General features: G+C 46.2%; 1 protein-coding gene across 23 annotated transcripts in view; it reads left to right on the top strand.

Moving 5' to 3' along the window:
• MAPT (microtubule associated protein tau) overlaps positions 1-15,079 on the top strand; it is a 101,643-nt gene that overhangs the window by 27,597 nt on the left and 58,967 nt on the right. The window contains exon 1 of one of the 23 annotated variants that reach the window (XM_072781288.1): positions 1-291. The exons of the other annotated variants lie outside the window; for them this stretch is intronic. The gene's annotated coding sequence lies outside the window, so the exon portion shown is untranslated. The remainder of the gene's footprint in view (positions 292-15,079) is intronic. 23 annotated transcript variants of the gene reach the window in all.

The raw sequence follows: 15,079 nt of genomic DNA, 5'->3' as shown, positions 1-15,079 counted from the left end.
AGCTTACACCAGTGTGTGTCAGCTCCATCCCACTTTTACACCAGTGTGTGCCCACCACCTCCCTGCAGCCCCCATTCAGCCCATCTCCACTAATAGGGGCTGCTCCTACTGGTTTGGAATCGGGGTGACAACCAGGAGTCACTTATGGAAAATCATCCCAATGGAGTGACAGCACATCCGCTGCAAAGTGCTGGGGTGGAGAACTGCCTTCACCTTTGTGGCCAAGGCCTGCTCTGGGACAACCAGCTCCCAGCAGAGAAGCAGCTGCGAGTGGCCTCCCTGTTTCCTTAGGTAATGTTGCTGCCCTTCCCTGGGCAACACTGGGGGCTGGCCCTTGAGACCACACCTGACTTCCCTCCTGCATCTCCCATCTTCCTAACTGCTTGCATTCTGGAGCTGAATCAGATCGAGACTTGCCTGTAGAAGAGGGAGGTCTGCAGACGTCAGCGCTAGCAGTGGGCGGGTTGTCCTAAGAAAACTTGCCCATATTGTATGTGGGTGAATTTAATTTCGAGTCCTGCACACCCAGTTAGTGTCTTTCGTCCCATGATCCCTTGCTTTTTCTCGTGCTTCTCTCTCCTTGTCGCTTGTGTTGGACATGTGATAGGAATGCAGAAATACACGTTTGTGGATTTGTTTATTCATGTAGTGACCATTTCTCAAGTGCCTGCAATGGACCAGAATGAGAAGCCCTGAGAGGCATGGTTTCTCCACCCCTTCTTTCAGTTTCCAGCATTGGAGGTGATTTGGGATGGGTCCTCCCCTCCAGGGCCACACCTCCCTCTGCCTCCACAACCCCCTACCTCCCTCCTTCAGTGATGGCATTTACTTAGGTCTGCTCCCATACAATGCCAGTGGCAGGAAATGTTTGGATAGGGAATCCCTGGGTGGCTCAGCTGTTTAGCGCCTTCCTCTGCCTCTCTCTATCATGAATAAATAAATAAAATCTTAAAAAAAAAAAAAGAATGGTAGGTAGCCATTAGAAATTGTCTATGAAAATTTACATGACTTGAGAAAACACTTCTTTTTTTAAAAATTTTTATTTATTTATTCATGATAGACAGAGAGAGAGAGAGGCAGAGACACAGGCAGAGGGAGAAGCAGGCTCCATGCCGGGAGCCTGACACAGGACTCAATCCCGGGACTCCAGGATCGCGCCCTGGGCCGAAGGCAGGCGCCAAACCACTGAGCCACCCAGGGATCCCTCGAGAAAACACTTCTGATGTAATAGAAGAGCATGGTACAAACTGTATATTTAGTATAATCTTGACTGTGTTTAAAATGCATGTGAAGGGGCAGCCCCGGTGGCCCAGAAGTTTAGCGCCGCCTTCAGCCTGGGATATGATCCTGGAGACCCGGGATCAAGTCCCACGTCAGGCTCCCTACATGGAGCCTGCTTCTCCCTCTGCCTGTGTCTCTGCCTCTGTGTGTGTGTGTGTGTGTGTGTGTGTGTGTGTGTGTGATGAATAAATAAATAAAATCTTTTTTAAAAATGCATATGAAGGGAATCCCTGGGTGGCTCAGCAGTTTAGCACCTGCCTTCAGCCCAGGGCCTGATCCTGGAGACCCAGGATCTAGTCCCACATCGGGCTCCCTGCCTAGAGCCTGCTTCTTCCTCTGCCTATGTCTCTGCCTCTCTCTCTCCTGTGTCTTTCATGGATAAATAAATAAAATCTTTTAAAAAATGCATATGAAGATCCAAAAAGGATGTATAGGGGGGCAACTGGCTGACTCAGTCCATAGACCATGCAACTCTTGATCTCAGGGTCATGAGTTCAAACCCCACACTGAGTGTGGAGCAGACTTAAAATAAATTTTAAAAAATTTAAAAACAACAAAAAGGACATGTGTGAAAATATTAATAGTGATGGCTCCAGCGGTAGGATTGTAGGTAAGTACTTCTTTTGTATACTTTGCTATACTTACTTACATGTGCAGATATTGCTTTTATAGTAAGAAAAATATTGTTTGAAACTACATTTTATGTATGTATAATAACTATTCATACATATGTACAGAGAATGACAGAAAGAAAGCAAATGCTGAAAATATTAACAGTTGGTGAGTTCAGGAGGGCATGTAGGAACTGATTGTATTATTCGTGTAACCCGTCTGTAAATTTAAAAATGTTCAAAGTAAAAAATGGAGGGAGGCAGGAGTACTCAGGCCTATCCCTGAGCTCTCATTTGGAGTGCTAAAAATATAACCAATGACATTTGTTGATTTAATCTGTTTTCTGTTGTGGGAAAACGTCCTTAAATGTTGCAGGGCGGTGGGAGTTGGTGCTGGGATTTGGTGGTCTTAAGAAAGAGGAGCCAATGTCCATCTCCTGGTGGGAGGCGGGTCCATCCCCTGGTGGGAGGCGGGGCACAGGGAGAGTATCAAAGTGCTCTGTGAGGCTGACCTGAGTGGCAGGTGCTAATTCAGCACTGTTCTGTTCCTGGCCAGAGTTCGCTCTGTGCACCTCTCCCTGCAGCCCTCCTGGACAGCTCTGCTAAGGCCAAGCTCCCCTCTACTCTGTTCTCTGAATTCCATCCCTCCACCTCTCCCCCCATTCAGGAGCCTTCTTTAGCTTTTGCTTTTCCCCTTCTCCTGTTTCTATCCTCCCCTTCTCTCCTGATTCCTTCCTCAATGTCAGTGTTTAGGAGATTTCGATGATTCATCTCTTTAAAACAAAACAAATGCCCCCTTCAGCCAACTCTCCTGGCTTGCTCCTCCTCTTCCAGCCAGGTTGTTTCTTAAAGCACCCCCCCCTTTTTTTAAAGATTTTATTCATTTATTTGACAGAGAGAGCAAGAGAGCACAAGCAGGAGGAGCAGCAGAGGAAGGGCAGGGAGAAGCAGGCTCCCCACTGAGCAGTCTCTGCCTGGGTTCCATCCCAGGACCCTGGGATCATGACCTGAACCTAAGGCAGACATTTAACTGACTGAGCCACCCAGGCACCCCAAGTTTCTTAAAGCATCCTTGACACTCTTGCCACCTCTGTGTTCTCCCAGTGTGCCTGCTCTCTTCAGCTGAATCCAGGCTGGACTTGGCCCTCTGTCATTCTACTGTAATCTGTGTATTAGTCAGCAGGGCCAGGTTTATGCTGCAGTAACAAACAAGCCCCAAATTCCAGATTGCTTCACACGTCTAGCATCGCTGCTTCCCTCATCTTCCAGCCTTATGGATCATGCTTGAAAATGTTCTGCCATCTTTTGCCTTGGAGCCGTCACATGTGGTATTCCCTCTGTGTGGAATGTCTTTCTCTGGCTCTGTCTTCACCTTGCTAACTTGCCCTCCTCCCTCAGGCCTCCACATTAGGCATCACTTCCTCAGGAAAGTTTTCTCCCACCCTCCAGACTACCTGGTGCCCATTCTATGCTCCCATGACCTTCTGTCCTTTCTTATGACACTTATTTCACTTGTCCACTGTCTCCCTACTGGGCACCTTCACAAGAGCAGGGACACACCTGTGTCACTCACTGCTGTGGTCCTAGTACCTGTACCCTGGTTGCCAACCTAACTACACGTTAGATTCACCTGAGGGGTCTTTAAAACACATGATGTAGGGCAGCCCGGGTGGCTCAGTGGTTTAGGGTCTGCCTTCAGCCCAGGGCATGATCCTGGAGACCCGGGATCGGGTCCCATGTCGGGCTCCCTGCATGGAGCCTGCTTCTCTCTCTGCCTGTGTTTCTGCCTCTCTCTCTCTCTCTCTCTCTCTCTCTCTCTCTCTCTCTGTGTGTGTGTGTGTCTCATGAATAAATAAATAAAATCTTTAAAAAAAAGAGTGTCAAAACAATTCAATAGAGAAAGAATAACCTTTTTTAAAAAATTAAAAAAAAACACATGATGTATCTGTGTTCAGCATGGAGTCTGTTTGAGATTCTCCTTCTCTCTCTGCCCCTCCCCCTGCACACACACACACTCTCTCTCTCTCTTCAAAATAAATAAATAAATAAAATCTTTAAAACACACGATACCCAGGCACCACCCCAAGCCAACTGAATCCTAATCCCTAGGGTGGGCCCTGACCTCAGTAGTTATATTCTTCTTTCCTCCTCCTCCTCCTCCTCCTCCTCCTCCTCCTCCTTTCTTCTTCTTCTTCTTCTTCTTCTTCTTCTTCTTCTTCTTCTTCTTCTTCTTCTTCTTCTTCTTCTTCTTTCCTCCTCCTCCTCCTCCTCCTCCTCCTCCTTCTTCTTCTTCTTCTTCTTTTTGGTAAGTATGTTTTTCAAAAACACTATAGGGAATTGTCTGCACAGGCTTGAAAACCACCAATCCGCATTGTGCTTAAGACCCAATAAGTTGGGATCCCTGGGTGGCGCAGCGGTTTGGCGCCTGCCTTTGGCCCAGGGCGTGATCCTGGAGACCCGGGATCGAATCCCACATCAGGCTCCCAGTGCATGGAGCCTGCTTCTCTCTCTGCCTCTCTCTCTCTCTCTCTCTCTCTCTCTCTCTGTGACTATCATAAATAAATAAAAATTTAAAAAAAAAAACTAAAAAAAAATAGACCCAATAACTTTTTTTGAATGAATAAATAAATCTCTGTAAATTTTATCTCCCTAAACCTCCTCAAAAAGCAGGATGGTAAGGATATTTTCCTAGGTAACAATATGTTAGTTTCATGAAATTTCATATTTCACTTCAACCAAGCTTTGTTATGCACCTTACAGAGAGGCAGGCCCAGTGCCCAATGTGGTTATACCCATTGTACAGACAAGGAGAAGTTATTGCAGGTGAAGGGGGTACAAATAGGCAGTAAAGGATTTCAATAGATGTTAGCTCCTCCATCAAACAAAAACAAAATTTCCATTACTTTATTTTAAAAAGAGATTTTACCTATTTATTTATTTGAGAGAGTGAGCGAGCAGGAGGAGGGGCAGAGGGAGAGACTCTCAAGCCGACTCTGTGCTGAGCCTGACATAGAACTCCATCTCAATGACCCTGAGATCACAACCTGTGCCAAAATCAAGAGTCAGACATTCAACCGACTGAGCCACCAGGTGCCCCCTGCTCCATTACTTATTAAATAACAACTATGGCCTTCCTTCTTGTCTTAATACTTTCTCCCACCTGCCATCCAATCCCCTTCTAAGTACAGAGTGTTTGGATGACTTCATTAGCCACAGTTTGCACGTGTTTATTTATTTAAAATCCCAGAAATACCTGGCCATTGTTTGCTGCTACAGATCTCTGGAGCACAGGCTCCTAGGGGAACTGGTAATGGGTGCCCAGCCCTTGCTGGCAAGCTGTGTACCCTCTGGCAAGCTAAGTTCCTTCCTGGGAAAAGTTTGGTGTACTCTGCATTCTTAGAGAAGTCTCTGCCCGAACATCAAGGCAGCCCTGGGTGGTGGTTGGCCGGGGTGAGGGGGGGTTGATACATTAGCCCCATGAGGCTTTGGCTCTGTCCCTATAGAATATTTTATGTCATTATGGAAAACTAAAGGAGAAGTAAGATGGTCTCACATCTTACTTCAGATACGATTTTGCTTCATTTCAGGACAGCTTTGAGAAATGAGGTTCTATCTCCATGTTACAAACAAGTAAAGTGAGGCTCAGAATGGTTAAGTCACTTGCCCAAAATCATAAGCCAATAAATTGCAGAATGAGAATTTGAACCCAGATCTTTCATCTTCAAAGCCTGTGTTTTTTCTACTACTCTGCGTTCCCTCCCTCCCCCGCCCATCAATCTTTTAATTTCCAAGATTAGACTCTTCCTCTATTCATGACATCTGCCTTCTGTCCCTAATAAAAGGTGAACACTGTTTAGAAGCTTTTCTGATGTGGGCTCACTCCAAATTCACTTAATTTTGCTTTGTCATGCCTGCCCGGTTCCCCTGCTGGAAGACCGGGAAGTAGGTCATGGCTGCAGGGACCACATGCTCTGGCTGCTGTGAGGGCCAGCCTCTGGTTTCGGGCTTGGGCAGGGGCCAGATCCCAGTGGAGCACCACTCTCTGCGGGTTCTACTTGGGTTTCTCATCCCTGGCCCTGAAAAGTTATCATGAACCTTCACATCATTGAGTTTTACATTCCAGAACTCACTGTCACTGTGGCTACTGTGTGATGTGATTTTTAAAGACGGGAATGTTGAGCATTAGCAGGGAAATTTATAGTCTGGGGAAGAATTCATCTTCATTCTCTTGCAGATCTGTGATGAATGCACCTAGCTGATTGTTGAAGGGGGTTGCTCACTCATCAAGCCACTTTCCAGAACAGTGCTATAAGCCACTTCCTGTCCCCACCTTTATACGACAGAATTATCTGGAGAAATAGTCATGAAGTGATCAGATAATACTCAGAAGAGAAACAGAAATAATAAAATGTTTCTTTTATTGAACTGTACACATATAATTATGCCACAATGTAAAGAAGAAGTAAATATTATAGTACAAAATAGGGAAAAAGCACAATTTCTTATTAGTTTTTTATACCACTGAATTTTGATCGCTGGTTGCAACCTGATATAATTTATGTAAATCACTGTTCACTAGTAAGTGAAGTTCAATAAAAGTGAGACATCTGCAAAAGTTGCCTATAATTTAGCAACCTTTAAATCGTACCACAGATGTACTGCTTTATTGCTTATTTTTTTAAACACTATAACTCAACAATTTAGAAAGTTTTGGGGGCACCCGAGTGGCTCAGTCAGTTACACATCCAACTCTTGGTTTCGGCTCAGGCCACAATCTCAGGATTGTGAGATGGAGCCCTGTGTGGGGCTCTGCACTCAGCGTGGAGTCTGCTTGAAGCTCGCTCTCTCTGCCTCTGCCCCTCCCCTGTTCACTTGCTCTTGCTCTCTCTCTTAAATAAATAAATCTTTAAAAAAAAGAAAAAGAAGTTTCCATTTGAAACATATCAAACTTAGTAAAATACATCACATGTGAATAAAAGTTACACTTACCAAGCAAAAATATTACCCTTGACAGTTCACACTCGGTGTTACCGTTTTAAATTTTAAACAAATAAAAACTCCCAAGTGGCCCCAGGGAATGACAGCACCGAAGTACCTCAGCTTCTTGGTGGCCTCTGTGCTACCACTTACAACCTGATTTCTGAACGCAGGACTATGCAGTCTCTGAGAAGCTGGAACTGCAGACAGCGCCTGAAACAAGCTCACAATTCTGAACTGCTAAGAACTTTCCCTCGAAATGACTGTGTGCAACCGACTCCGCACATGTTGGGGCTGTGTGTAACTGGGAGTTCTCCAAGTGACTTCTATGGAGAAACCAGGTTTTCCAAAGGATATGTGTTTTCAAGTACTAATGTGAACCTTATATCCGTGTTATCAACGCTCAACAGTATTGACACCACTTGTTTATAATGTAGACCAAGGAAATATTTTTCAAGGAGTATTTCTTCAAGGAGTATTTTATTTATTTAGTATATTGTTTAAGATTGCTAGCACATGATGCTTGTAAAACCAGGCTGGTTTTTATTATTGATTCTGGGTGCTCTACAGTGTTCTACTTCGTTGTCTTGCCGTGTGGCAGCTGCTGTTTCTACCCTGCCCTTGGTCCCCACATTGTATTCCAGCCCCTTGTCCTAGAGGAGATTGTAGAACTTTGTTGGCAATTCTTCTAAGGCTGAAACTAATAAGGCAATGCTTTGTTTGTTCAGGGAAGATGAGACCACCTGCGAGATCCTTGACCTTCCTATTGGACAGGAAGGAGCCACTCTGGGTTTGAAGGTCAGCTCTCCCAGGACTCCCAACAGTGTCTGCACCATAAAATGTTGGGTTTTTAAATTTTTTATTTTTATTTTTTAAGACTTTATTTATTTATTCATGAGAGATACACAGAGGCAAAGACATAGGCAGAGGGAGAAGCAGCCTCCCGTGGGGAGCTGGATGTGGGACTTGATCCTAGGACCCTGGAATCACACCCTGAGCCAAAGGCAAATGTTCAACCACTGAACCACCCAGGTGCTTCATGTTGAGGTTTATTTTTTTTTGAGGTTTTTTTTTTTTAAGATTTATTTATTTTAGAGAAAGACCAAGCAAAAGCAGGTAGAGGGAGAGAGAATCTCAAGCAGATGCCCTGCTAAGTGTGGAGCCCAATTTAGGGCTTGATCTCACGACCCTGAGATCACAACCTAAGCTGAAACCAAGAGTCAGACGCTTAACTGACTGAGCTACCCAGGCACCCCTTAAAATGTTTACTGATGGAACTTTTGCTCTATTTACCACCTTAAAAACACACACACACACACACACAACAAAAGTAGATAAGCAAGAACATGTTAGGTTTGAGAAGGTTGAAGTGAGCAATTGGTTTGAACTAAACTCTCACAGGTTTTTCTTAGGAGGAATGATCTCTCCAGCCACTTGCTATCGATTGACTCTGAATTCAGAGAGAGGCTTCCATTTGTTGTTTAGACTTTGCATTATTGATTTGTCTCTTTAGATTATGATCATTAGTGGTCACTAGGACATTTAAAGGGAGTGTGTTGGATCTAAATGATGCATGAATTTATTCTTCTTTTCAGAGAGTGGTTTATCCTGTGGTTTTTAACTTAAAAAAAAAAAAAAAAGACCACTTTTCTTCATTGCCAGAATGATCCCATCACCCATTCAGCCTGCTGGTGCCTCAGTTCCTAGACTTCTGCTTGCTGAGTCAGTACAGGACCAGGCATGAACTTGAATGCACGACCGAGTTGATATAAAGCCGACAGTTCTCCGGGAAACGGAAGCCTGCTTTCTGAGACTGTGGGCCACCCAAGGAGCTCTCTGCTCCAGGAGGCTAATGTCTTGCTTACTCACTGGTGTCTTTGGACAACTTGCTTAGCTTCTCTGTTGCCTCATCTGCAGAGGACAGTAACCATCGTACCAGACAGAAGGTGGACCCTGAGCCCAAGGTCTTTCCATGTTTTTCTCCTCTAAGAAGGACCTCTGATCCTACAAGCTATTTAACAACCCTGGGTTAATAATTGGGAAGAGCAGAGGGAACACTTCTATTTAGATAAGTATGTGTATTTTTGCCCTCTGGATGGAAGCAGGACTGGGAAGGAACTGCCTGCAGTTACAGATCTCTCTGGGCAAGGTTGCTGTGTCCAAGAGCCTGTCGCCAGCATTTGACAACCGGCTGTGGTTGGGGTGTACTGAGAATTGTCCCTCCAAAGAGGCCTTTCCATTGCCTCAGGAGACCCTGGGCATCCTCTCCTGCTGCCTCTTCCCTCAACCTCCACCCCATCTGTTCCCCTCTCTTTTCCTTCCCAAGCCCATCTTCCTCTCACAAGGCTTGATGCTGCTGTTACTTTTCTGATGAAGAGGTTCTGGCCAGGACCTCTTTGTGGTTGAGTTATGTAACCTGCCACTGCTTATGGTCCAAGGATCACCCTGCAAAGGCGCTCAGAGGTGGGCACACAGCCAGGGCCAGTTTACTTACCCCCTCAAAACTCAAAGGCGGTACGGGAATTTGGACTCTGCAAGAATTAGTGGCTCCACCACTAGCTGTACAGCCAAACCTGCAGGACGCAGGCTCTTCATTCTTTGTTAATTTCCAGCAAACAGGACTGTCACAGAGCTTGTTGGCTGCTCTGGCTTGGGGAACTGTTCTCCCGACGTTGGCTCAGGGCCTTTTTAGCTGGCACTTGGCCTTAAGTCTCTCTGATCTGGGCTTCTCCGAAACATCTTGTGTCTCAGCCGTCACACTCTTGACCCATGATGTCCCTTTGCCTGGAGATGACCTCTTTGCCTGATAATGACCCTGTCACCACCCTCTCCAGCCTAGAGGAAGGGGTTTTTTGCTCCAAGTCTGCTCTCCCTTTGAGTCTTACCCCTGGTCAGCTCCACAGAGCCTTCTCCAGCCTTCTCCACCCACATCTCCTTTCTGCTGCTACAACTTTGTCTCTTGCACCTATTCCATAGTTAGCTCACAAAATCACAGGCTCTTGGGGCACAAGCCAATCTGCCTTCTCTCTTCTGACCTGTGGTCTCAGACTGTATTTATGTTTGTCTTCCCTCCCAGATCTGGGAGAGCAGGGAGCACGTCTTCCATCCGTTTGTCCAGCATGGAGCCCCTGCACGTGGCAGGCAGCCTTCCAAGAATGGAGTTGACTATGGGGTCACTTTGCTCTGAAACTATCCCTGTGTCATTCAGGGTTTGTATGTGTTTTTCTCTGGCCGGGATGCTCCTTTTTCTGGGTCTCTGGTGGGGGCTGGTACATGCCTGCCTCATAATCTGCTCACTGCCCTAGTCCCTGAGCCCCCCCCTCCAACTCCAGCTGCTCAGCCAGGGCTAGGCCAGTGGGGTTTCTCTGTCCTATTTATATCACCTTCTCCCTGGCTGGCCTGCTCTGCTGCCTGTAGGTATCCTGGGGCCACCTTCAGTAATGGAGGGCATACACACACATGCATGGGCATGGTACACACATACACACACACAGCCCCTAAGCACAGCATCAGTGATGCATTTGTGCACAGAAACCTGTGTACACTTCAGTACACAGCTGACACGCCTGACTCAGTCCCCAAGCCTCCCTCCATTCTGTGGTGGTGAATGCCGAGCCTCTCACTTAGAAGCCCACTTCTCTCTGTGTCCGTTAATAATTGATGCTTCCTATAGCTCAGCTTGGCTTTTATTTAAAAGTGATCTTAAATGAAGAGACTAATGGATGGGTCTGGATTGTGCCTTTTAAGCACAAAGCATTGCTTCTTAATTAACAGGATCCTATCCTCTGATTGAGAAAAGGCCCTCCCCCCATTACATCATTAGCTATCCACATCTGGACAGTTCCCAAAGCAGACTCTGTTTTGAGCTAAGTCCAGGTGCATTCCCTGAACACCCAAGAGGCTTCAAGAGCCACATGTGCCACCTAAGCACACACAGAGCATGCAGGCTAGGGTTGGGTAGCATTGTGAGAAGGCCATAGGGGTGACTTCCACTCCATTTCTTCCCACCTGAGAGAGGAAGGCCCTTCCATCTACTTCACTATTCATAGTAGGAAAGGAGCCCTCCCTCTCTCGCAGTGCCCACTTGTAGTGTGCAGGTACGTATGTGGTACAAGAGCACATTGGTTAGCCATCATCCATGTGGCTCATGGGTCAGACTCTCCACTTGATTTACTGCCTCTCTCTGGCACAGATGAAGATGCATTGTACTGCTTTGTTTGTGACCCCTTCAAGGGACAGTGCAGAAGCTGGGGCCATGGAAGGACCAAGCTATGGGTCTCCAATTCTGCTGGCATGGGAGGGAAGGGAGGAAGGGACCCAGAAAGGCCTGTGGAGCTGATGTGGCCACCATTTCGGGGCTGTCCTGTGCACAATCGGACAGAGCAGGCCCAGTGGGCTTTCTGCACCATTTAGCTTGAGTGGAAAGGAAAGCTACACCGTAGAATAGAAAGTACTCTGGAGGCCAACAGACTTGCTTCCACTTTACCAGTGGAAGCTTCAGACAAGTGCCTCAACCTCTTGGAGATTCAGAGCCATCTACAATGGCGCTGTCGATACCCACCTTGCTAGAGGGTAAGGGAGACCGAATGTGGCACATGCTACAGGGTCTCACCAAGGCCTGTGCATGGCAGCTGTGCTGTCCCAGTCCATTTCTTTCCTTCCTTTCCCCGAAGTCAAGTGGTCATTAAAGTACGAGTCCACATTAATGAGCAGACTTAGAGAAATTAATTGTGGTAATTGTCTATTTGCTTCTGTAACTCAGTACTACAAACTTAGTGCCTTAAACCTACACAAATGTTTATCTGACAGTTCTGGAAGTCAGACATCTGACACAGGTCTCAGTGGGTTAAAATCAAGGTGTTGTCAGGGCTGCACTCCTTTCTGGATGGTCTGGGGGAGAATCTGCTTTCCTGTCTTTTCCAGCTACTGGAGCTGTATGTATTCCTTGGCTCATGGCCCCATCGATCTTCAAAGCCAGTGTTGACCAGATGAGTCTTTCTCATGTCACATTGCTCTGACACTGACTCTCCTACCTCCATATTCCACATGGAAGAACCCTTGTGATTATATTGGGCCCACCAGAATAATCTAGGTTCAACACTCTATTTTAAATTCAGTGGGTCAGCAGCCTTAATTCCATCTGCAATCTTGCTTCCCTTTTGCCATGTGAAGTAACAGATTTGTAGGTTCTGGGGATTAGGATATTGAACGGCAGCCCTGGTGGCTCAGCGGTTTAGCGCCGCCTTCAGCCCAGAGCGTGATCCTGGAGACCTGGGATTGAGTCCCATGTCAGGCTCCCTGCATGGAGCCTGCTTTCCTCTGCCTCTCTCTCTCTCTGTCTCTGTGTGTGTGTGTCTCTCATGAATAAATAAATAAAATCTTTTTTTAAAAAAAGGATATTGAACATCTCTGAGAGGCTATTATTCTATCACATTTACTAAATGCAAGCGCATTGTTTTACTTAAGAGACGATTTAATAATTACAGCTTTCAAACCAGACCTGGAAAAAATGGCATAAGTATCTAAATTAGGAAGCAGATAATCTGAATCATATTTGATAATACGTTTGGTCACATTGCACTTTTTTTTTGGTACCAGATTTTCCTAAATAAGATGAGTTCCTTTTATACCCAGTTACAGTTTTTTCTCTCATTTTGTATTTTTCACCTAAAACAAGCCTTTAATCACTGGTTTGAGGTGTTTAGACACTCTCGGTCCCTTAGATATTGCTTGTAAGTCAACATTTCATGGATCCCTGGAAATGCTGTCCAAACAATGAGCCACAAGAATGAAAAGTAAAGTACAGAGTGCTATAATTGTAAGTGGTCTTCTTCGTGGTTTCTAATTACTCTACCATTTCTCTTGAACTGAAGAATTGAAGGGTGACAGGTTCTTAACAGATAATCATACGATGTGGCTTTATCCTGAGCCTCCAAGGACCCAGTGACAGAGCACATACATCTACTCCCAAAATGTCCCTGGGGCCACATGTGAGGAGAGCCCTGGATTTTATGCATGACCTGCACTGGGGACAGTTTCTCTTGACATGACATGTTCTCTCTGAGCATGTTTCAGATTCTCACGTCCTTATTTTTCTTTGGTGAAAAGTGATCTGTACTCTCAGTGAACTCACTTTCTCCTATTTTTGTTCATCCTTGGTGTAAACTGAAGGAATCAGATCATTTCTCTCCTCCCCAATAGGAAGCACAAATTGAGATTTGTGATGGGGACTCAAAGAGAAGAGTGGTAAAGTCTATGAAATGGGCAAAGTTAGTCTGTATAGCACAAGTTTCTGTACTTATGGAAAACATGTTATGGTATTTTCTAAGCAAACAGAACTGCAACTGACCTGTAGTATCAAATGCGCGGATTTGATGTTATGGAAAACAGTGATTTTCTGCCTTACTTGGGGTATCTTCAGTGAACTGTTCCCCTGACTTAGGTTTGTATCCTGGCTTCAGCGCTGACTAACTGTGTGACCGTGAGCAAGTTACTGCCCCTCTCTGTGCCATAGAGGGGCTCTTTCTTTAAGATCAAGCTTGAGAACCCAGGATTATATGAATCTGTTCCAGCCAAGTGGGGGCTTCCAGAAAAATGCCTGGAGAATGAGTCTTTTTGAGGGGAGAGAAACAAAAACAGGAGAGAGCTTGATGACAAAGATGACAAACTCAAGGTCATTCTGGTTGGCCCAACACCCAGCTGACATAGCAGTTATATATCCAGTTTACTTTGGTCACTTGTTTACAGAGGTGTAGGAGAATTTGAGTTCTTTCTCCAATCACAGAGGAACATTCTCTCCAGTGGGGTGTCAGAGGTACATCTGTTACCCAGGGGATTGATTGTGTCATGAGAGAACAGGCTGGCTCTCAGGTTTAAAACAGACCATGAGCTGTGAGCTTGGGAAGTGTTAGCAATTAATGTCGACCCAACTCCCCCTCCATCCCACCAAAACCCATCTCCCTGCCCCACACACTTATTGGCTCACCAGTCTACTGGGGGCTTTCCTTGTTCCAGTGATGGGCCAGGTGCTAAAGCCACAATGGTGAAGAAGGTGGCATGGCCCTTCCATCCTCAGGGCATTAGCATTCCAGTACCAGCGCCAAGTAACCAGAGAATCACAACACCACGCGACAAGTGTTCATTAGGGCACACATAAGGGCATTTGGCAGAGCCAGGAAGGGCTGCTAAAAGTGCTTCTAGGAGTGCTTTGATAAAGCCTAGAACTTGAGTAGAAGTTAGCCAGGCAGAGGGGAGGGAAAGGGGAGAAGAGGGCTTTCCTGACAGGGAGACCAGCATGTGCCAAGGCCCAGAGGTGAGAAAGAGCTTAGCATTTAGGGCAGAATACATCATTTCACAAAGTGGGATGAGTGTCTTCCAGTCCACATCTCATCCATCCATCTGTGAAGGTATACTGAGCACCTACCCCATACCAAGTAGTGCTCTAAGAACTGAGTTGTTTCTAGTGGTTTAAAAAAACAAAGGCAGGAGTCTCCACTCTCAAAGAGCCTCTGATGGGGGTACAATTAGAGTATGAGGTGACAAATCTGATAGTAAACACTAGGCCACATGTAGAGTGGAGAGGATAGGTGGGAAGTAATGTGGTTCCTACTCATGTCTCAGGAATGCGTAAGTCTCCAGCCTAATCCCACAGACGTGGGGTCAGGGAGATGTGTGGTAAAGTCCTCAGAAATAAGGGTGTTATGATGTTTCCCTTTCCCCAAGACATCAGATGCATGTGTGCACCTCCCCAGCGAGCCCTGCCTCTCTGGCCTCTGCACACCCTGAGCTTTGGGAGGACAAGAGGTGAATACAGCCTGGGCCTGCTGGCTTGGAGGGCCCATCAGAGGCTAACCCTCCATCTCTACAGCATCTCTGTCTCCTCCATTCATTTTCCCTCCTTTCCCTGTGCACGGCCAGTTCTGTGTTTTAATGGATGTGACATTGTACCTCCCCCACAAAGATGCTTTGACCTGCCCAACCTGCTGGCCCATCCACCTGGGATAGTGCCTTGTTGCCCAGCATTTTTCCTGGCTCCCCTTGGCACCATAGTGGGCCATACACCCTCTTTGCCCCCTGCCCAAGGCCAAGACCTCTGCTCTCCCCACAGAAGAAGGGAAAGCTTCTGAGAATGCACAAGCAATATGAAGCCACCTTCGTGGTTTGTTTTATCACAGAAGAACTTGCCCCAGGGGTAGGATCTGAGCCCAAGC

Source organism: Canis lupus, chromosome 16 (assembly GCF_048164855.1).
Source record: "Canis lupus baileyi chromosome 16, mCanLup2.hap1, whole genome shotgun sequence".
NCBI lineage: Eukaryota > Metazoa > Chordata > Mammalia > Carnivora > Canidae > Canis > Canis lupus.
Note: the sequence above shows the minus strand (reverse complement) of the source record. Positions and strands in the feature narration are given on the sequence as shown.